The 27,234-nt window shown below is 42.8% G+C and overlaps 1 long non-coding RNA gene across 1 annotated transcript in view; it reads left to right on the top strand.

The window, feature by feature from the left end:
- The first annotated feature begins 2,357 nt into the window (after window positions 1-2,357).
- LOC144583487 (uncharacterized) overlaps window positions 2,358-27,234 on the top strand; it is a 49,013-nt gene continuing 24,136 nt past the window's right edge. Inside the window, exon 1 of the long non-coding RNA XR_013537266.1 lies at window positions 2,358-2,405. This is a non-coding gene — a long non-coding RNA (uncharacterized LOC144583487). The remainder of the gene's footprint in view (window positions 2,406-27,234) is intronic.

The following is a 27,234-nucleotide window of genomic DNA, read 5'->3' as shown; positions in this document are numbered from 1 at the left end:
TATATTTCTCTCCAACCAAAAGTGATTGTGTGAGCAAAACTAGACCTAGGCAAGTTCCTGTTCTCCAGAATTTTTATAGCTACTGAGATCTTTTCTTCCTCTAAACATCTGGCAGTTCAGTGTGGTGTGGGGGATAGAGTGACAGAAGATCTCACATCACCACTCGACCATGGAAGCTCAACAGGAGGTAATGAGTTAGCACTGGTAAAAAAACACTCCTTGAACATCTCACCTACCTTGAAAATCCTGTTAAGGTTGCTGTAAGTTGGATATGACTTGGAAGCACATAACACACTCACAATCCTAGATGGTGAGCATCATTAGGAAAGGTTCTCCACATCAATACTGTTTAACTTTGTTTTAAACTGTCTCTGGTATTTTGGCTCAATCTGATTGTAATACTGTATTTTGGATTTTCACCAAACCCAGATGAAAGTGAGGCTCCAAAGACTGAATGGGTCCAAAGATTCTTTTGTGTCTTTAAAGACTCACATTGTGTCAATGTTTTTTTGCCTTTGTCAACCAAAGAGATGTATGCCTTGTGCCACACATCTGGATTTGATCAGGTGCAGATCTGGCCACTGTCAACCTTTAGTTTGATTAAAAGATTGGAAAAATTAATATTTTGGACTGTAGCTTCCAGAACAACCCCCATCTGGTGATCGTACTGACCCGATGATCCTGAGGTGCTGTTCTTTGAAGTAATAACTTCCCCATGCTTTTGCTTTGGTTATTTTATATGGTAGCAGATGTGACTGGAAGCTGCTCATGTGTTCCATCTTACAAATGAGTTATCTGCTGTTACTGTTCATTTCTTGGAAATGGTTTAGTTAGTCAGTGACCTCCTATAAGACCTGAAATGAGAAAGCCTTTCTTTTCTTTCTTTTTTTAATAAATAAAATCGAAAGCTCTCAGAATCCACAGCAACCATGGTCTCTGGCTGTTTGAGAGTTTCTGGAAGCTATAATCGAACCATGTAACTTTCTCCATCTTTGTGCAGAATGAAGCCTTGTTCTGCTTACCTCCCTCTTTCTACTCTGTGCATCTTTGAGATGTCTTCCTCTTGTCCTTCAGCAAGCTTGAGCGTATTTGCTTCCAGCACCTTTGTTTCTCATTTATTGTAGGTTTTAAATATGCTGGCTATAAAGCACGTAATAATGAGGAATTGAGCTACATGCATGGAATGAAAAGAGAGACCTTGTGGCTTTTTGCACGCACGTAATTTCATCTGGAAACATTTAGTTCTGTCCCATCTTGTCCAAGTAAAACCAATAGCAATGTTGGCTGTTGAGTTCCATACAAGCAGGATAAATCTCCCAGTCATCAACTCAAAATCTAACAGCTCCCTGGATTTACCCACAGTAATACCATGCTCTATCATGAATGCACATCATTTACAAGGAGAAATTTGTATCCTTTCCAATGTTCTTGTGTAAAATGTGGAAGCAACTACATCCTTCTCAAACCTTTTTAATGGTGTTGGAAAACACTCAGTAACAATCTAAGCAAATCCAAGGCAATACATCCTACAAAATCAATAGAACCAACTGAATCATATTTATTTATTTATTTATTTTATTTTATTTCTATCCCGCCTATCTGATCATATTAGACCACTCTAGGCGGCTTACAGTAAAAACAACAATGTAATTTTAAGACTTTACAGCAGAAACGTAAATAAAAAAAAAAAAGGAGCCCATGTTGATTGCTTTCAGTTGGCCTGGAAGGAATAGATTTTTGTCCTTGCCCCATGTGTTAGGAACAAAAGTATGTTACTTGCATAATTACATGTGTCTCTGCCTTCTAGGGACAGCAGAAGGAAAGATAGGCTACTAGGGTTTCTTGATGAAACTGTTCCTTATTTTTCATATTTCATATGTCCCACCTATCAACCATTCTGTAAAAAGGACTCCACCCCCAACAGAAACACAAATGCCCCTTTTTACCCTGAAAGGGCACTTCTAGGTTTCCAAACATTTTGTACCTTGCATACTTAGCAAGATGGTAGATAGAGAGAACAGGAAGTTACAAGAAACACCAAGTGTTTGAAATTACTACTTGCATGCTGAAAGGTCACAAAAGGGATGATCTGCAGCAAATGTGCTTCATGGCAGATGGCATGCCACTCTAGTAGAAAGACATAAGAACTGGAAGAGAGTGAAGTAGACCAAAATCCTGTCAAGTTTTATGTGCATGGAAGAACAATCATGCAAATGTGTTTTTTTTGTGTGTTTCGTCAGCCCAACTGCACAACCAGGGCATGACCATGTGCACAACAAACAGCTCACAATATAGCTGTGATCATGTACCCCACTCAATTCTATGCTTAGTAACTACAAAATGTCTGCATCCCATCTAGGCTTCTCTGTTCCAACAATGACATGTGAAATGCTGCCACCACCCAGGTACGTTCCTTATTTCTCTTGTTTGCCCTGTTGCTTCCTCTCAGAGTTAGCTTCACTTCCCCTGGTTTCTCTCTCTCTTTGTCTATTAATCATGTAGGCAATGGTAGCAAAGGCCCCCTTACAATCTTTTCTTACTCCCAGACAATGTAGTTTGACAATGTGCTAAGAAAACTTCCTCTTTATTGAATATGGCATTTTGTTGACAATCCAAACACCAGCTTCCATGCAGACATCCTGTAATCATGTTGTTGAAGCCTCATTTTTCATATGAACTACATTTTGAACAAGATGTAATGAAATTAAGTTGCTTTGTACAATTAATTCAATAATTTGGCTATTGTTTCCCTGTGGTAAACAATTTTATTTATTTATTTTCATTTGTATGCTGCCTTTCTCCCAGAATTCACAAATATTAAAATAGAGTTGCATTTGATTACCTAATTAAAACATAATTTCAAAAACTCTTTAAATTATAAAGCAAAACATACAGTATCTCCAGACAACTAAAAATGAAGAAGGGGAAAAAAAAGCAGTGTGAAGTTGAAAACATATGAGTTGGTATCTTCTTTAGAAGTCTGTTGCTTGAATTTAACCCTGGTTGAGACAAGATAACACATTCTTTGTTAAACCCTGCTCTTATTTCATCTGGAGTGTGCTAATCAGGAGTAGATAGCTTATCAGATTTCCAGTCCCCACTGACCAACATTTAGCTGTCCTTCCTTCTTCGTCTAATTTAGTGAGCATGTCTTTCCCTTTCACTTACTTCCTTGTGTCAGCTGCTTTTCCCTTGAACTCACAGTTGCCAGAGTGGAATTTGATGTTAGGTGTTTATATTTGGATTCTCAACACAAGGTACCTGTGACAAACCCAGACCTACTGGGATATGCCACAGTTTCACTAAGCTGCCACCAACCATTCCCTATAAGAAGTCACACAGACCAGGGATGGATTTTTAACAAATAAAAGAACAAGGTTTATTAAATAACACACAGGGAGAAATAAAAGGATCAAGTGAATAAGATACAGTAACGTGGCTTAGTCTCAATCATACATACACACAGTTTGGTTCACACAGAACACTTAACTTGAAGCACAGACCCTGAACCTATCAGTTCTGGCTAACCATACAGACACCTGAACCTATCAGGTTGGTACTGACTGACACACAGTATTACCCTGTCTGACACACAGACTCCCACTCAAGCTTCTTCTCTCAGCTCTACTTCAGCTCCTTCTTACTTCTCCACACAAGCTCCACATATATATACAGTACAGCCCCTCCTCCTGATGTCCCGCCTTCCACTCCCCATAGGATGGAACTTTCCCTCCAAACCCATGACAGACAGGTAACATCAGTGCTGTATGTAACACCTCCCCTCTTTATAAGTTGTTTTGTAGGGGGAAAGCTAACGTGCTTTTCTCCAAAAAACAACCTGGTTAAAACACACAAAAACAGTTATACATACAATATCATACTTACTTATACTTACACTCTAAGTTAAACATTTACCATTTACTGTACAATACATCAAGTTACCTTTATTCATACAAACCAACATGTTTAATAAACAGACACATTTGACTTTTTGTCATCAAAATATATACATAGTCCATGTTTCTTTCGCCGTCTTCATTCTTCAGGTCTTCTTGACAAGGCGTCAGCAACACAGTTCACTGACCCTCTGACCACCTTCACTTCAAAGTCATAGTCTTGCAGGTTTAAAGCCCACCTCATAAGTTTACTATTGTGGGTTTTCATTGTCTTTAACCATTGCAGTGGTGAATGGTCAGTGCACAGAATAAAATGTCTTCCCCAGATGTAAGGCTTGGCCTTCTGGATCGCGTAGACTATGGCCAGGCACTCCTTCTCCACGGTTGCCAAATGTCTCTCACCTTTCTGGAGTTTCCTACTCAGGTAGGACACTGGATGCTGGTCACCATTCTCATCCTCCTGGCAAAGAACTGCTCCTACCCCGCTGTTAGACGCATCGGTGTAGATGATGAACTCCCGGTCGAAGTCTGGAGCACGCAGCACTGGATAGTTGATGAGCGCCTCCTTCAACCTCCGGAACGCCTCCTCACAGTCGCTGGTCCACGGGATGCGGTCATCAGCCTTCTTCCTCGTCAGATCGGTCAGCGGAGCCGCAATCTCGCTAAACCTCGGGATGAACTTTCTGTAGTAGCCCACCAACCCAAGAAATGATTTGACTTTTCTCTTGGTGTTGGGTCTAGGCCAATCACGAACTGCTTCTATCTTGGCCTCGAGGGGTTTTATCACTCCTCCCCCTACTATGTGACCCAAGTATTTTATTTCTGGGCTACCCAGCTGCAGTTTGTTCTCTTTACAGGGCCTAGGCCAAAGCACTTCCTCCCCTGGGTCAAAGTGCCTCTCTCTAGCTTTGTGGTCATACCATGTTTTCTGTCTGACCTTCTGAGCTTGCAGGTTTTCTGCTGCCAGCTCTAGGTTTCTCTTTAGGTCATTCATCAAGGTGTCTATGTATGTCACAACGTCTTGTGGGTCATCCTGGGTGATCTGCTCCCAATTTTGTTTGATCAAATCAAGGGGCCCTTTCACCCTTCTCCCAAATAAAAGTTCAAACGGACTGAACCCGGTACTGGCTTGTGGCACTGATCGATAAGCAAACAAAAGGGATTGCAGCTTCTGGTCCCAATTGTTTGGATTCTCTGCCAAGTAAGCCCTAATCATGCGCATTAGAGTCCCATTGAACTTCTCAGTTAACCCATTACTTTCAGGGTGATAGGCAGTGGTTTCCTTGTGCTTAATTCCACAGATTTGCCATAAGCGTTTCATGAGCTTCGATGTGAACGATGTGCCCAAATCTGTGATTATTTCTGAGGCAAATCCCATCCTAGACATATACCCCACCAAGGCATCTGCCACTGTGTTAGTTTCAATGTTAGTCAAGGGAATGGCTTCAGGGTACCTCGTGGCATGGTCCACAATGGTGAGAATGAACCTGTTCCCCCTCTTTGTGGCCTTGGGCAAAGGTCCCACAATATCCACCCCTATGCATTTGAACGGAGTGTCAATCACAGGCAAAGGGCACAACTTTGCTTTGGTCCTGTCGCGATTATTCCCCTGCCTTTGACACACATCACATTGTTTACAGAACTCCCTGATCTGCTTCCCTATGTCAGGCCAGTAAAAATTTTGTGTGATTCTCTGCTGTGTTTTGTTCACCCCTAAGTGCGCAGCAAACATGTCAGAGTGCCCCCTTTGTAAGATCATGGGGCGATACTTTTCAGGCACCACTAGCTGACTTCGGATCCCATCTCCCCCTTTTGAGATATTCCTCAGGGTCTCTCTATACAAAATCCCCTTTTTCTCTAGAAATCTCACTGGGGTTTCAGGTGTTAGCTGGGCGTCAGTCACCTGTTCAAAACACTTTTGGAGAGTGGCGTCTGCCTTTTGCTCTTGGCCAAATCGGCTGTCTGTGGTTAAGGTTTCCACCACAGCTTCGGAACTCCCCTCTGCTTCCGTCTCTGGCTCATCATTACCCCCCTGAACTGTCCCCATGGTGGCTTGTGAACGTGTAATCACTAGCACCCGTTTCACATGTTCAGCCAGGTCATTTCCCACGAGCACGGCTGCTGGCAGAGTCGATGAAATCGCTAGACGCCAAACTCCCCTCCAGCCTTGAAAGCTCACAGGTACCTCAGCTACTGGCAGTGAGATCACCTGCCCCTCAATCCCTGCCACCTTCATGCTCTCATTTGGGATTATATATTCCCTAGGAATAATATCTGGATGGCACAGGGTCACCTGGGAACAAGTGTCCCGCAGCCCCCGATACTGATGGTCAAGTATTCCTACGTCCACCCCTGCTGTTTCAAACAACTGAGAATCTGTTCTCACGAGCAAGCAGCGCTTGACCTCCACAAGAGGACCATTTTCCTCAGCCTGATCAGCAGATGTAACTGTTCCAGATTGAGTAGCCATGGCAACAGGCTCCCTCAGTGACAAGGAGTTTTGCTCTTTCTGGACACAGAACACAGCTTTTGGCTTGGTTCCACTCGAATCCTGAGGCACAATTCCTTTTAGCTGCTTTAATTTCTCACACTCTGAGATTAGATGGCCCTTTCCCTGACAGAAATAACATTTTCTGCTATATTTTGAGTCTTTCTCATCTTGTTTTGGTTTTCCCTCCAAAATCTGAGGTCTTGGTTTCATGTCTGAGGGCTTCCCTTCACCATGGGCCCCTCCCCCTTGCTGGCTTTTCCCTGGTCCCTGAGAGTACTTGCTGTAGGTTTCTTTAGGTTTCCCCATCGATTTCCCCTCACCCAAGGGCTTTCTTATTTGGGAAATAAAATCTGCGATCTCGGCTGCTTCTGCCACAGATTTCGGTTTCCTTTCCCTCACCTGGAATTTCAGTTCCCCATGCAGGACTGAATAGAACTGTTCCAGCGCTATCAAGTCTTTGAGCTGCTGAAAGGTCTCTGTCCCCTCCTGAGATAGCCATTTCTCTAGCAGCCTCACCAATTGGGCCCCCACTTGGGTAAAAGTCTGCTCTGGTTTCTTGGTGATTGACCTGAATCTTTGCCTCAGCTGTTCCGCATTTATCCCATGTCTGGCAAACACCAGTTTTTTAAACTCTGCAAAATCTTTCATCAGTTCCTCTGGCATCTCTGCATAGACTTCTGCAAGGCTGCCACTGATTAAAGATCGCATGATGGTCATCTTCTCAGTTTCCCTTACTGAGAAGTCCACAAACGCTCTTTCCACTAGGGAAAAGAACACCTCAGGACAATCTCCCTTGTGGTACACAGGGAATTTCTTCAGGTCAGCTTTAGACAATTGGCCTCCCTCAGAATCCCTATGGTTATTATTGTTCTGATTCATCAGTTCCAATTTTCTTAATTCAAACGCCATTTTCTCTCTCTCCATTCTTTCTTCTCTCTCCATTCTCTCTCTCTCTCTCTCTAATTCAAATTGCCGTTGTTTCTCTCTTTCCCTTTCCTCCATTTTTTCTCTCTCTAATCTTTCCTCCATTTCAAATTGCCTCATCCTCAGTTCATGCTGTTGGGCTATGAGCATTTTCCTGAGTTCTGGGTTCTGTTCTCCCGTGCTGTCACCCTGCACTGAGCCAAATTCATCCTCAGAACCTTGGTCAACCTGGGGGTCTTTCACTTCACCCATTTCTGCCATTTGGCTTCGAGTCAAGGGCATAATCCCCCCCCCCAGAACAGGCTGCTTTCAAAAGTCAAGCCTCAAAATAAAGCGACCACTTTTTTTTTCTTTTGCCTCAGAACCAGCTTTCTATAGATTACTGCTGTTCTTCAGCACTAACTTGCAACAGTTGCGAGCCAGAGTCTACCCCCCTCTGCTAGGCCTCGCAGCAGGCAGGCTAAATCACTTCTACTTTACAGTTTTGCCTCAGCCTTTTTCCCGCCAAAACAGGCTGCCTCAGAGCTCCCTAATCTAGCCCCCAGTTGGCAAGTTCTTCCACTAGCGCACCTCCCCGTGAGGTACACCTAGAAGATTACCTACACGCCTCAGATTGTCCCTGACTAGACCCCCCTTGCTCTGGGCACACTTGCCAAGGCTTTGCTGGACCACTGGACAACTGGACCAGTCGTATCCCACACGCTGGACACCAATCAATGTGACAAACCCAGACCTACTGGGATCTGCCACACGTTAACTAAGCTGCCACCAACCATTCCCTATAAGAAGTCACACAGACCAGGGATGGATTTTCAACAAATAAAAGAATAAGGTTTATTAAATAACACACAGGGAGAAATAAAAGGATCAAGTGAATAAGATACAGTAACGTGGCTTAGTCTCAATCATACATACACACAGTTTGGTTCACACAGAACACTTAACTTGAAGCACAGACCCTGAACCTATCAGTTCTGGCTAACCATACAGACACCTGAACCTATCAGGTTGGTACTGACTGACACACAGTAGTACCCTGTCTGACACACAGACTCCCACTCAAGCTTCTTCTCTCAGCTCTACTTCAGCTCCTTCTTACTTCTCCACACAAGCTCCACATATATATACAGTACAGCCCCTCCTCCTGATGTCCCGCCTTCCACTCCCCATAGGATGGAACTTTCCCTCCAAACCCATGACAGACAGGTACCATCAGTGCTGTATGTGACACCTCCCCTCTTTATAAGTTGTTTTGCAGGGGAAAAGCTAAAGTGCTTTTCTCCAAAAAAACAACCAGGATCACAACACAAAACAGTTATACATTATCATACAATCCCATAACCCATACTTACTTACTCTAGGTCAAACATATCAACTATACATTTAAACATTAACATTTGCAATACATTAAATTACCTTTATTAATACAAACCAAGCCTGTTCAATAAACAGAGTAGATAGCTTATCAGATTTCCAGTCCCCACTGACCAACATTTAGCTGTCCTTCCTTCTTCGTCTAATTTAGTGAGCATGTCTTTCCCTTTCACTTACTTCCTTGTGTCAGCTGCTTTTCCCTTGAACTCACAGTTGCCAGAGTGGAATTTGATGTTAGGTGTTCATATTTGGATTCTCAACACAAGGTACCTCTTAGGGTTCTAAACAGAGAAACATTAACAGTATGCTTTACAAGTTGTGACTAAGTTCCCCTTCTCCTTGTTTCCTGTCACCCCTTGTGAACTCTAGGTATACAACATAGGCCCAGACAGAGATTGTTTTGTGTAATGTATCCTATCATTTCAGTTGCAATCTTGTTGTGTGTATATATTAGAGTGTATATAAGATACACTACATCTTATGTGCTTTTATAGGAATGTGAACAGGGCAGTTATCCACAGGAGTTCCCTCCCACTGAAGTCAATGGGGTGGAATTTTTTTTGTACCAGGTCCACAGTTAATCTAAAGTTGCCACACTAATATGGGCAGGCTACGATCTGAAGAAATATAGGATATGATGTTTTGTTCCCACCTTTTTCTCCCCATCATCTTTCCCTTGATTCCATCCTGTTTTACTAAATCTCTTAGTATATCTTCCCAGAAGAAGTGTTACAACATGTTTTACCAGCATATTTGGGTGTGTTGTATCAGAGAACCTGTTATGGTGAAAATGTATATTGTCTTCTTCTAAGGTAGTGGGATGTCTACAAAATCCATTCATATGTCCAGAATATAACTGACCTGAGTGCATGAGAGAAAGCAGCTCTCTTCACATGGAGAGTAATCATATGAAGAGCTCAAGTTGCTCAATTTGCATAAGAAACCCTGGTTTATCAGGGTTGCACAAGGCCTTTACATATATAGCAGAAGCATTCCTGTTCAGGATATAGCTTTCCACATAAAACCTGCTCTGTCTCTTCTCATGTTCAGGTTAACCCTGTCTTGAGGGCCTTAAAAGCTGATGTCACTAAGGACAGAATTGCTTTGACATGTATTCTCGAAGGCTTTCATGGCTGGGATCTGATGGTTGTTGTGGGTTTTCCGAGCTGTTTGGCTGTGTTCTTAAGGTTTTTCTTTCTAACGTTTTGCCAGTCTCTGTGGCCGGCATCATCAGAGGACAGGAGTCAGAACTCTGTCTGTGCTTTGACATGCATAACTTTGATTTAGTCTGCATAAAATGCATGCTTTTGGCATCAGTAATATTACTGGTAAGATCTCCACTGTGGTGTAGTAGACAAAGTGAGGGACTAGGACTCTAGAGAACTGGGTTGGAATCCCATGGAAACTGACTGGGGGAGTAGAAGTGTTAAAACCCCTTGTGGCAACCCCAGACCTACTGGAGTATGCCACCATGTATTTATGCTGCCACCAACCATTCCCTGTAAGGAGTCACACAGACCAGGAATGGATTTTAATAAATAAAAGAACAAGGTTTATTGAAACAACAACCAGGGTCAATAAAAGAATCAGGTAAATAGGATAATGTAACGTGGCATAATCCCAATCACACACATACAATAGCTTGGTTCCCACTGAACCCTTTAAGGTAACGCACAGACCCTGAACCTATCAGTTCTGGCTACCTAAATAGAAACCTGAACCTATCAGGTATGTACTAACTGACAAACAGTTGTACCCAGTCTGACACACAGACTCCCACTCCTCACTCTCCATACAAGCTCCAACTATATATACAGTACAGCTCCTCCCCCCTGATGTCCCGCCTTCCACTCCCCATAGGATGGAACTTTCCCTCCAAACCCATGACAGACAGGTACCATCAGTGCTGTATGTGACACCTCCCCTCTTTATAAGTTGTTTTGCAGGGGAAAAGCTAAAGTGCTTTTCTCCAAAAAAACAACCAGGATCACAACACAAAACAGTTATACATTATCATACAATCCCATAACCCATACTTACTTACTCTAGGTCAAACATATCAACTATACATTTAAACATTAATATTTGCAATACATTAAATTACCTTTATTAATACAAACCAAGCCTGTTCAATAAACAGGTACATTTAACTTTTGGTCACCAAAATATACATAGTCCATGGTTTCTTCGCCGTCTTCATTCGTCGGGTCTTCTTGACAAGGCGTCAGCAACACAGTTCATTGACCCTCTGACCACCTTCACTTCAAAGTCATAATCTTGCAGGTTTAAAGCCCACCTCATAAGTTTACTATTATGGGTTTTCATTGTCTTTAACCACTGCAGTGGTGAGTGGTCAGTGCACAGAACAAAATGTCTTCCCCAGATGTAAGGTTTGGCCTTCTGAATCGCGTATACTATGGCCAGGCACTCCTTTTCCACGGTTGCCAAATGTCTCTCACCTTTCTGGAGTTTCCTACTCAGGTAGGACACTGGATGCTGGTCACCATTTTCATCCTCCTGGCAAAGAACTGCTCCTACCCCGCTGTTAGACGCATCGGTGTAGATGATGAACTCCCGGTCGAAGTCTGGAGCACGCAGCACTGGATAATGGACGAGCGCCTCCTTCAACCTCTGGAACGCCTCCTCACAGTCGCTGGTCCACAGGCTGCGGTCATCAGTCTTCTTCCGCGTCAGATCGGTCAGCGGAGTCGCTATCTCGCTAAACCTCGGGATACACTTTCTGTAGTAGCCCACCAACCCAAGAAATGATTTGACTTTTTTCTTGGTGTTGGGTCTGGGCCAATCACGAACGGTTTCTATCTTGGCCTCTAGGGGTTTGATCACTCCTCTCACTATCCCCGGCTTAATTGAAAAACCCTTATGATATTTAGTGAGCAGCACTTTTAGTTCTTGCTGCTGGTCTTGGGTGAGTGCAGGACTGATCTTCACCTCATCTGGGTTGTATTTCACTTCCCCTCTACCCTCCCAGAAGGGTAATTCAGCTTCCTCACTCTCAGCTGCTTTTATGGCAAATAAAACCCTCTGTTCCCCTCTGTAGTAGGGTTTCAGGGCATTCACATGTACCACCCTTCGTGTTTGGTGTTCCTCCTGTTCTATAAGGTAGTTCAGATCTGACATCTTGGAAATGACCCTGTATGGTCCTGCCCATTTGAGCTGTAGTTTGTTCTCTTTGCAGGGCCTAAGCCAAAGCACTTCCTCCCCTGGGTTAAAGCGCCTCTCCCTGGCTTTCTGGTCATACCAGGTTTTCTGTCTGACCTTCTGAGCTTGCAGGTTTTCTGCTGCCAGCTCTAGGTTTCTCTTTAGGTCATTCATCAAGGTGTCTATGTACGTCACAACGTCTTGTGGGTCATCCTGGGTGATCTGCTCCCAATTTTGTTTGATCAAATCAAGTGGACCTCTTACTTTTCTCCCAAACAAAAGTTCAAACGGACTGAACCCGGTACTGGCTTGTGGCACTGATCGATAAGCAAACAAAAGGGATTGCAGCTTCTGGTCCCAATTGTTTGGATTCTCTGCCAAGTAAGCCCTAATCATGCGCATCAGAGTCCCATTGAACTTCTCCGTTAACCCATTACTTTCAGGGTGATAGGCAGTGGTTTCCTTGTGTTTAATTCCACAGATTTGCCATAACCGTTTCATGAGCTTTGATGTAAACGATGTGCCCAAATCTGTGATTATTTCTGAGGCAAATCCCATCCTGGACATATACCCCACCAAGGCATCTGCCACTGTGTTAGTTTCGATGTTAGTCAAGGGAATGGCTTCGGGGTACCCCGTGGCATGGTCCACAATGGTGAGAATGAACCGGTTCCCCCTCTTTGTGGCCTTGGGCAAAGGTCCCACAATATCCACTCCTATACATTTAAACGGGGTGTCAATCACAGGCAAAGGGCACAACTTCGCTTTGGTCCTGTCACGGTTATTCCCCTGCCTCTGACACACATCACATTGTTTACAGAACTCCTTGATCTGCTTCCCTATTTCAGGCCAGTAAAAATTTTGTGTGATTCTCTGCTGTGTTTTGTTCACCCCTAAGTGCGCAGCAAACATGTCAGAGTGCCCCCTTTGTAAGATCATGGGGCGATACTTTTCAGGTACCACTAGCTGACTTCTGATCCCATCTCCCCCTTTTGAGATATTCCTCAGGGTCTCTCTATATAAAATTCCCTTTTTCTCACGAAATCTCGCTGGGGTTTCAGGTGTTAGCTGGGTGTCTGTCACCTTTTCAAAACACTTCCGGAGAGTGGCGTCTGCCTTTTGCTCTTGGCCAAATTTGCTGTCCGTGGCTAAGGTTTCTACAACAGCTTCGGGACTACCCTCATCTGCTTCAACCTCGGGCTCGTCAGTACCCCCCTGAACTGTCCCCGTGGTAGCTTGTGAGCGTGTAATCACTAGCACCCGTTTCACATGTTCAGCCAGGTCATTTCCCACGAGCACGGCTGCTGGCAGAGTCGATGAAATCGCTAGACGCCAAACTCCCCTCCAGCCTTGAAAGCTCACAGGTACCTCAGCTACTGGCAGTGAGATCACCTGCCCCTCAATCCCTGCCACCTTCAGGCTCTCATTTGGGATTATATACTTCCTAGGAATAATGTCTGGATGGCACAGGGTCACCTGAGAACAAGTATCCCTTAGCCCCCTATACTGATGGTCAAGTATTCCTACGTCCACCCCTGCGGTCTCAAACAATTGCGAATCTGTCCTCACTAGTAAGCAGCGCTTGACCTCCACAAGAGGACCATTTTCCTCAGCCTGATCAGCAGATGTAACTGTTCCAGATTGAGTAGCCATGGCAACAGGCTCCCTCAGTGGCAAGGAGCTTTGCTCTGTCTGGACACAGAACACAGCTTTTGGCTTGGTTCCACTCAAATCATGAGGCAAATTTCCTTTTAGCTGCTTTAATTTCTCACACTCTGAGATTAGATGGCCCTTTCCTTGACAGAAATAACATTTTCTGCTGTACTTGGAGTCTTTCTCATCTGGTTTTGGTTTTCCCTCCAAAATCTGAGGTCTTGGTGGTTTCATGTCTGAGGGCTTCCCTTCAACATGGGCCCCTCCCCCTTGCTGGTTTTTCCCTGGTCCCTGAGAGTACCTGCTGTAGGTTTCTTTGGGCTTACCCACAGTTTTCCCCTCAGCACCTAAGGGCTTCTTTATTTGGTAAATAAAATCTGCGATCTCTGCCGCTTCTGTCACCGATTTAGGTTTCCTCTCCCTCACCTGGAACTTTAGTTCCCCATGCAGGACTGAATAAAATTGTTCCAGCGCTATCAGGTCTTTGAGCTGCTGGAAGGTCTCTGTCCCCTCCTGAGACAGCCATTTCTCTAGCAACCTCACCAGTTGGGCCCCCACTTGGGTAAAAGTCTGCTCTGGTTTTTTTGTGAGTGACCTGAATCTTTGCCTCAGCTGTTCCGCATTTATCCCATGTCGGGCAAACACCAGTTTTTTAAACTCAGCGAAGTCTTTCAGCAGTTCCACTGGCATCTCTGCATAGACTTCTGCCAGGCTGCCACTGATCAAAGATCGCATAATAGTCATCTTCTCAGTTTCCCTTACTGAGAAGTCCACAAACGCTCTTTCCACGAGGGAAAAGAACACCTCAGGGCAATCTCCCTTGTGGTACACAGGGAATTTCTTCAGGTCAGTTTTTGACAGGCTGCCTTCCCCATTCCCTGGGTTCCCCTCATTATTATTGTTATTACTATTTCTACTCATTATCTCCAGCTTCTTCAGCTCAAACGCCATTTTCTCTCTCTCCAATTCCATTTCAAATTGTCTCTGTTTCTCCCTTTCCTTTTCCTCCATTCTTTCTCTCTCTAATCTTTCTTCTTTTTCCATTTCCCTCACCCTCAGTTCATGCTGTTGGGCTAGGAGCATTTTTCTGAGTTCTGAGGTCAGTTCTCCTGTGCTCTCATCCTGCACTGAGCCAAATTCCTCCTCAGAACCTTGGTCTCCCTGTGGTTCTCTCACTTCCCCCATTTCTGCCATCTGACTTCGAGTCAAGGGCATAATCCCCCCAGAACAGGCTGCCTTCAAAAGTCAAGCCTCAAAATAAAACGACGACTTTTTTCCTTTTTCCTCAGAAACAGCCTTCTATAGACTGCTGCTGTTCCTTCAGCACCAACTTGCAACTGTTGCCAGGCAGAATTCACCCCCTCTGCTAGGCCTCTCAGCAGACAGGCTAGATCACTGTTACCTCACGCAGCTTTGCCTCAGCCCGTTCCCGCCAAAACAGGTTGCCTCAGAGCTCCCTAATCTAGTCCCCCCAATCCGAGTGTGCACGTTCTTCCACTAGCCTACCTCCCCGTGAGGTAAGCCTAGAAGATTACCTACGCGCCCTCAGATTTTCCCTGACTAGACCCCCCTTGCTCTGGGCACACTTGCCAAGGCTTTGCTGGACCACTGGACAACTGGACTAGTCGTATCCCACACGCTGGACACCAATCTATGTGGCAACCCCAGACCTACTGGAGTATGCCACCATGTATTTATGCTGCCACCAACCATTCCCTGTAAGGAGTCACACAGACCAGGAATGGATTTTAATAAATAAAAGAACAAGGTTTATTGAAACAACAACCAGGGTCAATAAAAGAATCAGGTAAATAGGATAATGTAACGTGGCATAATCCCAATCACACACATACAATAGCTTGGTTCCCACTGAACCCTTTAAGGTAACGCACAGACCCTGAACCTATCAGTTCTGGCTACCTAAATAGAAACCTGAACCTATCAGGTATGTACTAACTGACAAACAGTTGTACCCAGTCTGACACACAGACTCCCACTCCTCACTCTCCATACAAGCTCCAACTATATATACAGTACAGCTCCTCCCCCCTGATGTCCCGCCTTCCACTCCCCATAGGATGGAACTTTCCCTCCAAACCCATGACAGACAGGTACCATCAGTGCTGTATGTGACACCCCTCCTTAAATATCTAACTGACCTTGAAAGCCGTATTAGGTTTGCTATAAGTCAGTTCCAACTTAAACAAAACATACAAAATATTAGTTGCATTATTTGTATTACTAAAGAATGAACATTTGTTAAGTACAGCATAAACCAGTCTGAAGCTCAAAGGTCTTGACATGCTAATATGTGGGCACTTTATCTTACCTGATATGTACTCCTCAGGGTAGAGATAGGAGGCTTGTAAAATCTTGGCAGGGATGTTGAGCTTTTATGCTGCTGGCTGATTGCCTATAGAGAAACTCATAATGTTTACACTTCTTGTCTCAGGAAGCTGGTAGTACAACTTGCTCATTGGAGTACACCTCATTTTCTTTGATTGAAAAGTGTCAAACTATAAACTGGTATTTTTTTTTTATGTTGGTACCAAATTCCAGACTGTGTAGATCTCTTAATTTGCTTACTGTCTGCTTTAAAGTCTATATATTGGTATTCCATTTTTAACATCATGCTGATTTTCAGATTTGGTGTGTATTACCTCTAAAATGTCTTACAGTGTTTTTTGACAGAAGGTGATTTTAAAATATGAACACACCATGCACATAGCGCTTAGGGTTAAAATAGATGATACACTTCGTATTTATTTAGAAAAAAACAACAAAATGGTAAGGCTGAAGTCAGAGCCAGCAGAAACTGAAATGTTGTCCCACTAGTTTCATAGTGTTCCTGTTTCTAAGATTGGGTGTTTTTTTGTTTTGGTCCATTTATCATTTTCTGTGCAGACTGGCTTTTTTTGTCCAATGTAAACAGCCCTGGATTAACCGTTGAGCAAAATACTGTAAGCTTGTGCTTATGGCATCAACAAGGGAAGGGAATGCCATAGTTTTTTATTTCAGTGCTGGATTTAACATGAATTTGTATCTCTGGGGATATGAATACAAATATTAGCACAATAGGTATCTGGGAAGTCCAGTCCCTTCCCCCCAAACTAGCAGGTCTGATTAGTAATTACCGCATGGTGCACGCATACAACCAGCATCATTATCATCATGCCAATTGCAAAAGTAGCCTGGCCAGCACTTCCCTGCCTTCCTCCATAGCTGACCACTCAATAGCTAAGTGTGGAGACTTGTCATTCTGCCTCCTTGCTGGAGTGGTCACCTGCACAGGGAGGCAGGGAAGTGCCTGCCAGGCTACTTCTATGATTGGTGCAATGAAAATGACACTGGCCCCCTGGGCCACGTGGTGACCAATAATTGGACCTGCCAGTTTGGGAGAAGGGACTGGACCTCCCAGGCACCAAATGGTAACTTTCCCAGGCCTATGAGAACTGTGGGCATTGAAGATGACCACTTCTAAAGGTTAATGTCAGGCAAACCAACATGACCACTCCTGGTTTTTGCTTCATTAGTCTCTCACCACTACCAGAATTGTGGCTTTAAGCTCCTAAATTCAATCCAGTTCTACTTCAGATGGCCAAAATTGTCTTTGAAATAACTGCAGCTGTTTTTAAAAGTGTAGCTCCTATTAGTGCCATAGATATTGTCTCAAGTTTAGTGACCATTTTGGCGAGGATTGATATGGTACCAAGATATGCTTGATGAGCACATGTATTAAAAAGTAATTACTGGTTTCTGTGAACTTTTCATGAGTCAGAAAAAATTGGAGGGGGTGATAATCTGGTTGAATATTACGGAAATATTTTTGCTCCTATGTGTTTTTATTGCATACCATCATTTAAAATCAATCAATTAAACAAAGAAATAAACAAGCAGCCAATAACATCCATGTGTGGGATTCTGGGAGCAGTAGTCCAAGAATAGGAACTTTTCAAACCTCTGAAAAAAGTAATGTATTGAATGTACTTCCAGACCTCTGGGGAATCATACAAGAAATATTTTTCTCCCCATGGACCCCACTTCTGAGGACTAAACAAGAATATGTGCTGGACGGGATAAGGACTACTTTATTGAAGCAATCTGTGTGTGACTAGGTAGCAAGGAACACTATGTGCTTAAGCAAAAACCAATCCCCAAACTCATTTTTCCATAAACAGAACTGGGCAACAGAGACATAACTCTGTTTAATGCTGTCTGGATGACTTCATTTTCTAAATATTCCAAAGCTCACCAGAGATCATGTGATTCACTCAGCTTCATTCACTCTGGAAACTGATCTGTCCCTTTATTTCACAACAGATCATTTATCAAGACTCCATAAGGAGAGCATCTATTGGGGAGTTACAACCCTTCAGGCAGATTTAGTTCCATTCCTCAACCTCTCTATTTGCTTTCCTATTTTGATTGTTAAAATGTCCCTGCACGTGTCTGTATGCTGCAAATGTTTGAAGACATTTACTTCTTATTTTTCGAGACTGTCTACTTGATCTTAAGAATGGCCACCAAGGTGGCTTATACTACAGTCTCAACCAAGGAAATCTCTAGATAAAACTTAGTTTTCTGAACTACAACTGTCAGAATACTCCAGCCAGGATGCCTTCCAGAGATTATATGAGTAGGCGCTCGGATGAAGTGTGACAAAACCCAGGGTCTTCCTTTAGTTCCGATTCACTGTTTATTTCTGATTACCACTGTTTATTTAAAATATTTGCACCCAGATTTAAAATATTAAAATAACCAATACAAAAATTGGAATTAGGGATGGGGGGGGCAGCCAATTACTGAGAAGAGAAAGGTCTTCGCCTGCCTGCAGAAGAACAAGAAAGATCAGCCTGACCCTGTTGGTTACGTTGTCTAAGGCTGATGGGAACTGATGTAGCCCACCAACATCTGGGAGGTAACAATTTGTTCTGCTTACCTATTTAATACATTTTTATCAAACATTTGTACAATGATAATGCTGGCACCTTAGCTCAAGCTGCAACCCAGTAGCATATACCAATCAACCAAAGGGGGAGCAGAATTAACCCTGATGAAGATCTGTGGCGCCTCAGACTAGCAGCATATCTTTTGTAGAACCATTTCCCAGCCAGCTGTCTGTCAAAACAATGCATTTATTCAAAAATTGCCACCGCTGGGTGCTGGGTGTGTGTGTGTGTGTGTGTGTGTGTGGAACACACTTTAATCAATGGGAGAAACATGCATAAGTCAGGCAAAGTGTGTAAATGCATAGAATCTTGGAGTTAGAAGGGGCCTATAAGTCCACTGAGTCCAAACCTCTGCTCAATGCATGAATCCAAATCAAAGAAGATCTGAGAGAGAGTCACGTCACTTGAGATTGACAAGGTACTTGATCGCTGTCGTGCCACCACTTCCTCCCTTGACCCTTGCCTGGCCTGTCTAATCAAAGCGGCCAGGCCTGTGGCAATTGAATGGGCTACTGCAATAGAAACTAATGGGTCTCTCTCAAGGAGATACTCATTAGGCCCATTAGGAATGTTTCCTAATGTTTCACAATGTTTCCTTCCTTAACAAGGTTGTAGAAAGGGTGATGGCTGGTCAGCTTCAGGCTCCCTTGGATTAAACCAATGCCCTGGATCTGTTCCAGTCAGGCTTCAGGATGCGTCACGGTATGGAAACGGGTTTGGTCACCCTGCTTGATGACCTACTGAGGGAGGCCGATAGGGGCAAAATGTTATTGTTGGTTCTCCTTGGTATCTCAGCCACCTTTAATACCACCTACCATGGTATGCTCCTGGGACAGCTTTCCAAGTTGGGCATCAGTGCCATGGCTCTTGCCTGGCTCCGGTCCTTATTGGAGGACTGTCCCCAGAGAGTCCAGCTTGGAGAGAGTGTAACAGACCTGTGGCTCCTCAATTGTGGGGTGCCACAGGGCTTAATCATCTCTCCAAATGCTGTTTAATACGTATCTATATGAGGCTGCTGGGAGGGGACATCCAGAGGTGTGGTGCTTCATGTCATCAGTATGCTGATGACGTGCAGCTCTACATCTCCTTTTTTCCAACAGTAGTGGATGCCGTTGCGTCCCTTTAGCGCTGCCCGGGGGCTGAACTGCAATGGATGCAAGAAAATCAAGTGAGGCTGAACCTGGACAAGAGGGAGGTCTTGAGGGTGGCTGCTCCTGCTATCAGTGGTTTGGGAAGTTCCCTCTCTTTGGGGGGGGGTGACTCTTACCACAAAGAGTGTGGTCCACAGTTTGGGGCTCCATCTTGATCCAGTGCTTACCATGGAGTCCCAGGTAGTGTCTGTGGTCCGTATTGCCCATCTACATCTTTGGCGGATTGCCCAGATGTGCTCCTATCTTGATGTTGGGGCACTCACCTTTCTGCTCCATGGGCTCATAGTCTCGAGATTAGACAACTATAATGTGTTCTATATGAAGCTGCCCTTGAGATTGATGCGGAAACTACAAATAGTCCATAACACAGCCGTCGGACTATTAACTGGTGTGAAAAAAATCATCACATTTTCTCCACTATGGCGTCCTTACACTGGTTGCCCATTCATTTCCACATTGACTTCAAGGTATCCATGCTTACATATAAACAGTTGAGGACCTCAACACCTGACAGAGTGCCTGCTCCCACCTACTCTGCTCATGTCACTCAATCTAGCTGGGCTGGGCGGCTGAAGGGCTTGACCCCAAGGGAGGTCTGGAGGGAGAGAACTAGAAACCAGGCCTTCTTGGTGGCAGCCCCTCGCCTCTGGAACATCTTGCCCTCTGAGATTTGCCTGGCACCATAGCTGGGAGTTTTTAAGAACAAGCTGAAGATTTGATTCTTAATGAAGCCTCCTCCACCCCTCCATCACTTAGTTCCCTATGTTTTCTTATCTTGGACTTTGTTTACTTCTCTTTTTTTGTTTGGATATTGTCTGTTTTAATTCTTGTTTTATATTGCTCAGACTGTAAGACACCCAAAGTAGATTTGTTTGAATCTAGATGGGCTGGGTAAAAGCAATAAACAAACAAACAAACAAACAAACAAATGGTTGTCTAATTTTCTCTTGGATGCCACCAGCGTTGGAGCGCTCACCAATTCCTGAGGTACACAATAGGAAAAATATTCATAAATTTCTAGATGAAATTCCCACCACCACAGTCTTCCAGCATGATACAGAAAAAGGCCAGGAAGTAGCATTCAGAGAAACTTAGTAAAACAGAGATTGAGAGATTTTCACATTTATAACTGTTATTGATTTACAAAGTTCTAAATAATTTGGGGCCAAGGCTTCAGAAATAAAGATGTAACAAATACTGGCAAATGTTTTCATCCTCAGGATAATGACACATTGAGATGTACTCATCTCTGGAACGTCCTTCTCTAAGGGGTAGGCTGGGTGCCAAATGCATTGCCATTTATGTATTACCAGAAGACTTACATGTGTTTAGGGAATATGCTTGGGTTTCTGCTGTACAGTGGTACCCTGCTTGACGATTACCCCGGTAGATGACGAAATCGCTTGACAACGACATTGATGATGATTCAAATGGTTTTTTTTTTCACTTTATGACGATTGGTTCCCTGCTTCGGGAACTGATTTTTCACTTTGCAACAATTTTAAAACAGCTGATTGCGGCTCTCAAAATGGCTCCCCGCTGTTTTGCTGACCTCATTTCGCAAGACAGGGAGCAGAAAATGGCCTCCCTATGGAGGATCTTCGCTGCACGATCAGGTATTTCCTCCACTGGAATTCATTGACCGGTTTTCAATGCATTTCAATGGGGTTTTTTTTTTTTGCTTGACGATGATTTCGCTGTACAGCAATTTTGCTGGAATGCATTATCGTCGTCAAGCGGGGCACCACTGTATATTTATTTCTCTGCTGATTATTATTGTTTTTACTAGATATGCTGCATTTTATTGGCCTAAATCCTGTTACTTAGATTATTAGATTGCAATAGCATAGGCCCATTGAATCAATAGGGATTTGGTAAGTCAACTGCTCCACAAGTTCCATTTATTGAAACAGGCCTATTGTTGTTGTTATTGTTGTTTAGTCGTGTCCGACTCTTCATGGACCAGAGCACGCCAGGCCCTCCTATATTCCACTGCCTCCCAGAGTTGTGTCAAATTCTTTTTGGTTGCTTCGATGACACTGCCCAACCATCTCATCCTCTGTTGTCCCCTTCTCCTCTTGCCTTCACTAACATCAGGGTCTTTTCCAAGGAGTCTTCTCTTCTCATCACATGGCCAAAGTATTGGAGCCTCAGCTTCAGGATCTGTCTTTCCAGTGAGCACTCAGGCATGATTTCCTTTAGAATGGATAGGTTTGTTCTCCTTGAAGTCCAGGGGACTGCCCTAATCAATTTTTAAAAAAGTTGCAGCTCATTTCAGCCACTGGAAATGCTGGAGGAGTTGACTTAGCAAATCACTGTTAACACAGGATGCCTTTATCCACAGGATCTATATCCATGGTTTCACTCATCTGCAGACTGAAAATATGAAAAATATTAAAAGGAAAATCCAAAATTTTTTCCACAATGTAGTTATTGGAACTGCTCAGTAGAGGAAGCCAAAAACCATACTACATATAGCATTCACTCTTATCCATGGTTTTTGGCCTCTGCAGTGAGGCTTGGAACCAACCAACCCCCCCCCCCCAATATGGTAGTACTACTGTAGATATAAATAGATATAAATAAAATAGAATGAATTAATGAACCAATGGGAGGAGACAGAGGCTGGTGTCATGTTATTACCTCTATGCTATCTGAATTAATTCATGCCAAATGTCTAAAAAAGGTTTACGTGTCCTCTTGTTGTAAATCCATGTTCTTTATGCCAACTGCCTGTTACAGAACAAAATGAATTTGATATTTAAAAGAATATACTGTACTTGGTAGTTAAAAAAAAGTGAAGTCTGGCATTTTAAAATCAACCCCCAAATCTATTCAACACACATTGTGTTTCAGTGGACATATACTATTTGGTTCTAATCCAAGAGGCCATAGCAAAAACTTTACATGATTTAAATATATTTTCTTTTTAGTATCTTCTAAATTGCCTGCCAGTTGCATCTAGTTCTGCTTTAAAAGAATTTGAGGTGGGTTATTATCTGGGTCTAGCCCAACAGCACATCCAAACCAAACAATCCTCCAGACCTTTCTGTGGTTTTAAAAGCTGAACCACTTTACACTGTGGCCCCCCTCCTTTTTCCATGATCTCCCCTCTAAAGGCAGAAGAGGAAAAAGGAAGGTGCCAAATGCTTTGCAAATGCCTGCAAAACAATCATACCATTGCTAAGGATAAGCATGGCTGAGGATGTTGCAACAACTGCAGAAATGATCTATTCTTTTAAAATATTATGCCACTCCTGTCTCCATAGAGGGGTCTTATAATTATGACCAGTGATAAGGTGAGTTTAACTGGTAAATATCTGTTTACTGTAGCTGTTCCTTGTGCTATCATGTACACAAGGTAGGACACTGTTGAGTTACTTGATATGGGATTATTAAAAATCCAGCATTCCTGCGTGTTATAGGGATTGTAGGTAAAATAGTAGCATAAGTCTTTCTGGAGATTTTGTGTAGTCCTAGAGTGGCTGCTGTCACTATCCAGGGATAAGATTCCACATTTAAACCTCAGAAGGAAGCATTGGGGACATTCTTATGATAGTGTCTCCATTTTGTGTTCCTTTCAGTGAGAGAGTAGATCTCATCTCTGGTTCTCTCAATAGTTATCTTTGCAGTCTTAAGCACACACATACAGGCTTCATTCCTTTGAACACATGATGTTATCTGCATTACATAGATATGGTAGTGTTATCCCATTGAACTGCTCTAATTGTGCAATATAGTTATACCTACCCCCATTCCCGTACAGATATCTCCACAGTCACTACAGGCGTAAGAAGTAATCTGTTTAAAAGAAAATGCTTGGACAAAGTATTTCTGAATCATTAGATGTTTCAAGTAAGTACAGATGTCAAAACAGAATATTACTTTCCTGGAAATCAGATTAGAGTTACAGAACAAGAAGAAATACTCTGGCTGTGCTATGAGTCTTCAAAACACCAAAATACAGGAAACACTCTGAGCATATCTAAATAGGCATCTCTGGAAGTCTGAAGCCACCAGTCTCTTTGGAGGCTTGGATGAGAATAGACTGGTTTCATATAAGTAGATTGGCCCAGCTATCTCTTTTCCCAACTAAATCAATAGCAAAAATCAAGTATTGGAATATTGCCAAGCTGTTTCCTTTTGGAATTCTGCCATTTATTTCCTTTTTCCCCTTCTAGGGCTCACCTCTACGATCCTAATCCCTTGTAAGTGCTGAACGTATTTGCTGCAATATCTAAATAATTGGTTTTGTTCCTCCCTCCCCCACCTCCTCCAGCTTTACATCCCTTATGGAGAATAAAGCTATTAGCAGTTACCATAATGGCAATACATTACACTCAATACCAGAGGTAGTACATCTTTGAATACTATTTCTCAAAGAATACAAAGAGCAGAATGCTGTTGCACTCCCTGCACTCACTTGTGGGCTTCCCAGAAACAACTAATTGGCTGCTGTGTGAACAGTAAGCTTGGCTAGATGGGTCTACTCTAGCATAAGTTTTCTTACATTCTTGACAAATGTTACTGGGTAGTATGAGAAACATCAGTGCAATTGAGGGATTATTTAATTCTTTTTTAAAAAATCCAAAAAAAAAAAAAAAACCCTTAAGGTTTATTAATGTGGGATATTGTGCCTCTGTATCCATAATTCAAAATGCCAGGAAATGGCCTGATATTGCTGCACAATATCATTCCTGTGTTGCCAGCAGGAAATTAATATGCCAGAGGTATCCTGTAGTTCTCAACCTTGCATCCGCAGGTGTTCTTGGACTAAAACGCCCAGAAGGCTTCACCACTAGCTGTGCTGACCAGGATTTCTGGGAGGAGCTGTCTAAGAATATCTGGGGATTCAAGGTTGGGAATCACTTCTATAGACCATTTGGCTGCTGCCCTTGGTGTTGTCAACTTTCAGGTTGCCCATTGCTATGTCAAGCTTCACATCATTTTTCCTGTTGGCAACATGATATTGTGTAGCAATATCAGGCAATTTCCTGGCATTTTGAATCACTGTCCATGGATACAGAAGCACAATATTGTATTCCACATTCATAAAACAGGGTTTTTGTTGTTGTTTTGTCTGTTTTTTGAAGATTTGAATTATTCTTCTGGCCCCACAAGAGAGGGAAGGTGTAGAGAAACAAAATATTTTCAGTGCAAATTAAGCAAATTTGTGCAACCAACACTAATAATACCAATGAGGCAGATTACAGAAAATACCTGCTGCTTCGTTGCATTGATTTTTAAGGTCTAGAAACATGGGTGGGTTTGTTTGCAACCATGCTTTTAAATAAATAACCAGCTCCTCTGTTTGTATGTATCTTGCTTCTGAAGTGGAAAAAAGATGATTTTGCAGAGAGACAGTATGCATAAATAATGGTGATCTTTATAAGAAAAAAGGATGAACTTTTCTCATCCCATCTTTGCCTGGAACCAAGGAATTTGAAAATTCCTCATTTAGTTGAGATAGCCTAAATCAATAAGTATGAAGGAATCAATTAATATTCATATGGAAGAATCCATTTTTTTCCTAATCTTTAACAAAACAGGATGTTTAGACATTGAGAAACTCTGTCAAAAATTGTCAAGGGTTGCAAGATTTTTCAGTCCTGCACACTGATGATGAGATTAGGGCTGTTTGTCCGCAGAAGCATTAGCAAGACCTCTTTTATTCTTGTGTGTGTGAGGAACCTTTTTGTGCAAAATACAAAAATGCACAAAATACATTTTTTTCAGGTAAATATATGTATTTTTCATTTTAAAAAGTCCGAGGAAGTTTTTAAAAAGCACAAGAACTCTTGTAATCTCTCCAAGCAGACAGCAATCTTGTAAGAGTTGTTGTTCTTATTTCCAAGAACAACATATCCCACCCTAAGCCCATGTACAATGTGAACGACACATGACAAGATGGCCCCATGTGCATTTTGCATGGAACGTGAGGATTTCTCTTTTGGATTTCCATTTCCAGAGCTTTTTAGCCAATGAGGTCACAAACTGGAACTACTTGGGTGTTACAAGAGATAAAACTCCGTTTTCAGACTCTACAAATACAAATTATTCCAGATACACGTAAAGAGCGGGTGAAAGATCTGTGCTTCCAGTCTAGGTCAGATGCCTTCAGAAAGGAGCATGACAATTCAGGCAGTAACTTCTACAATGTTCACATGACAGTCAGGGCTAAAAATAGTAGATGGTTTGTATGGTATACAGAGAGCTTCTTATCTTGCAGAATCTTCTTATTTGACAATTTCCTCTCTGACTGCGTAAAACATGACCTTAAATAACAGCTGTATCTTTGTCTTAGGGGGGAAAAAGGTAGAAGATCTTTACATAGTACAGCTGTTGTTACATGCCATCAAATCGCTTTAGTTTTATGCTTACCCTAGTAGGATTTTCAAGTTATCTGGGATGTTCAGGTTTATTATTGCCACCACCTTGTGAGGTTCCATGGCAGAGCAGGGATTTGAATTCAGGACTCCTCAGTGCTAGTCTGACCCTCTAGTCACTACACCACACTAAATTTCTTCAAGACAGTGACTAAGAGTTATTTAAAATCTGGAGGTTATTGAGTAGAAGATGAGATGGCCTGTTGCCCAAAATATTGCGCTTTTGAATTTGCAGTACTAAAATTGTTGGATATGACCGATTCAGGCTAAGCACTTTGAATTTAAATAAGAGAGATGCCAGCATGGACTTGACCTTCCTGTTGAAACCAGCGAGATTTTAAATAGGAGTGACTTTGGCCATGTTCTCCTGCCCTGTGTAATTAGCTTCTAATGGACTATGTAATGCTATACAAAAGTGTATACATTTTTTAAGGATGGGGCAAAGTTGCATAGTGAGCATAATTCATGAGCTGTGACTCTGTGCCTGGGAAAATCAGGACTGGTGGTGAGGCATTGTTGTAGGGGCTGGGTTTATTCATGGAACTGAATTTGACCAACCAGTACTTTGGGCTTCAGATGATAATCCCTTCCTTTTCCCTCATTGTTGTTGACGACTTCTACTACTACTACTACGACGACGACGACTACTACTACATACTCATCATCATCATCATCATCATCATCATCATCATCATCATCATCATCACCACCACCACCACCACCATCATCATCATTGCAGAGCTGGAAGTAACCCAGTCCAGTTCCTGTCAAGGAGGCACAGGAGGGAACTGAACTCCCAACCTCTGGCTCCGAAGCTAGAGACCTAAAGAACTGGGCTATTCAACAGTTCTATAACTATTACAATGTCTTGTGCAGGTATCTTCAGATTTAGCAAATAATAAATTTAAGGGGGCTTAATACCAGGTGATTAGGAGTAACACTGCAACCTTAAACAACAAATTCATCCGTGTTAATAATGAGATATATAACTTCGTTTTACCTCTGTGTGATGGATGGTGTTGTGTATCTCCAACATGTCAATATGACTATGATAACTGAAAGTGGTGCCGTAGAAGGCACTGGATAGGATCCAGATTTATTGTTACAAAACTACATTCACATTGGTCATTAACATCAGATGGCTAAGTTGTGGGGACTAAGTCCTATTGATTTCCATGGGACAATTCAAAGTATGAGTAGCTCTGCATCCAGTATAGCATGTGACTTGTTCTCATAATTTCACTATCAGAT

Source organism: Pogona vitticeps, chromosome 6 (assembly GCF_051106095.1).
Source record: "Pogona vitticeps strain Pit_001003342236 chromosome 6, PviZW2.1, whole genome shotgun sequence".
Classification (NCBI taxonomy): Eukaryota; Metazoa; Chordata; class Lepidosauria; order Squamata; family Agamidae; genus Pogona; species Pogona vitticeps.
The sequence above is the reverse complement of the archived record's forward strand: the minus strand, read 5'-3'. Positions and strand labels throughout refer to the sequence as shown.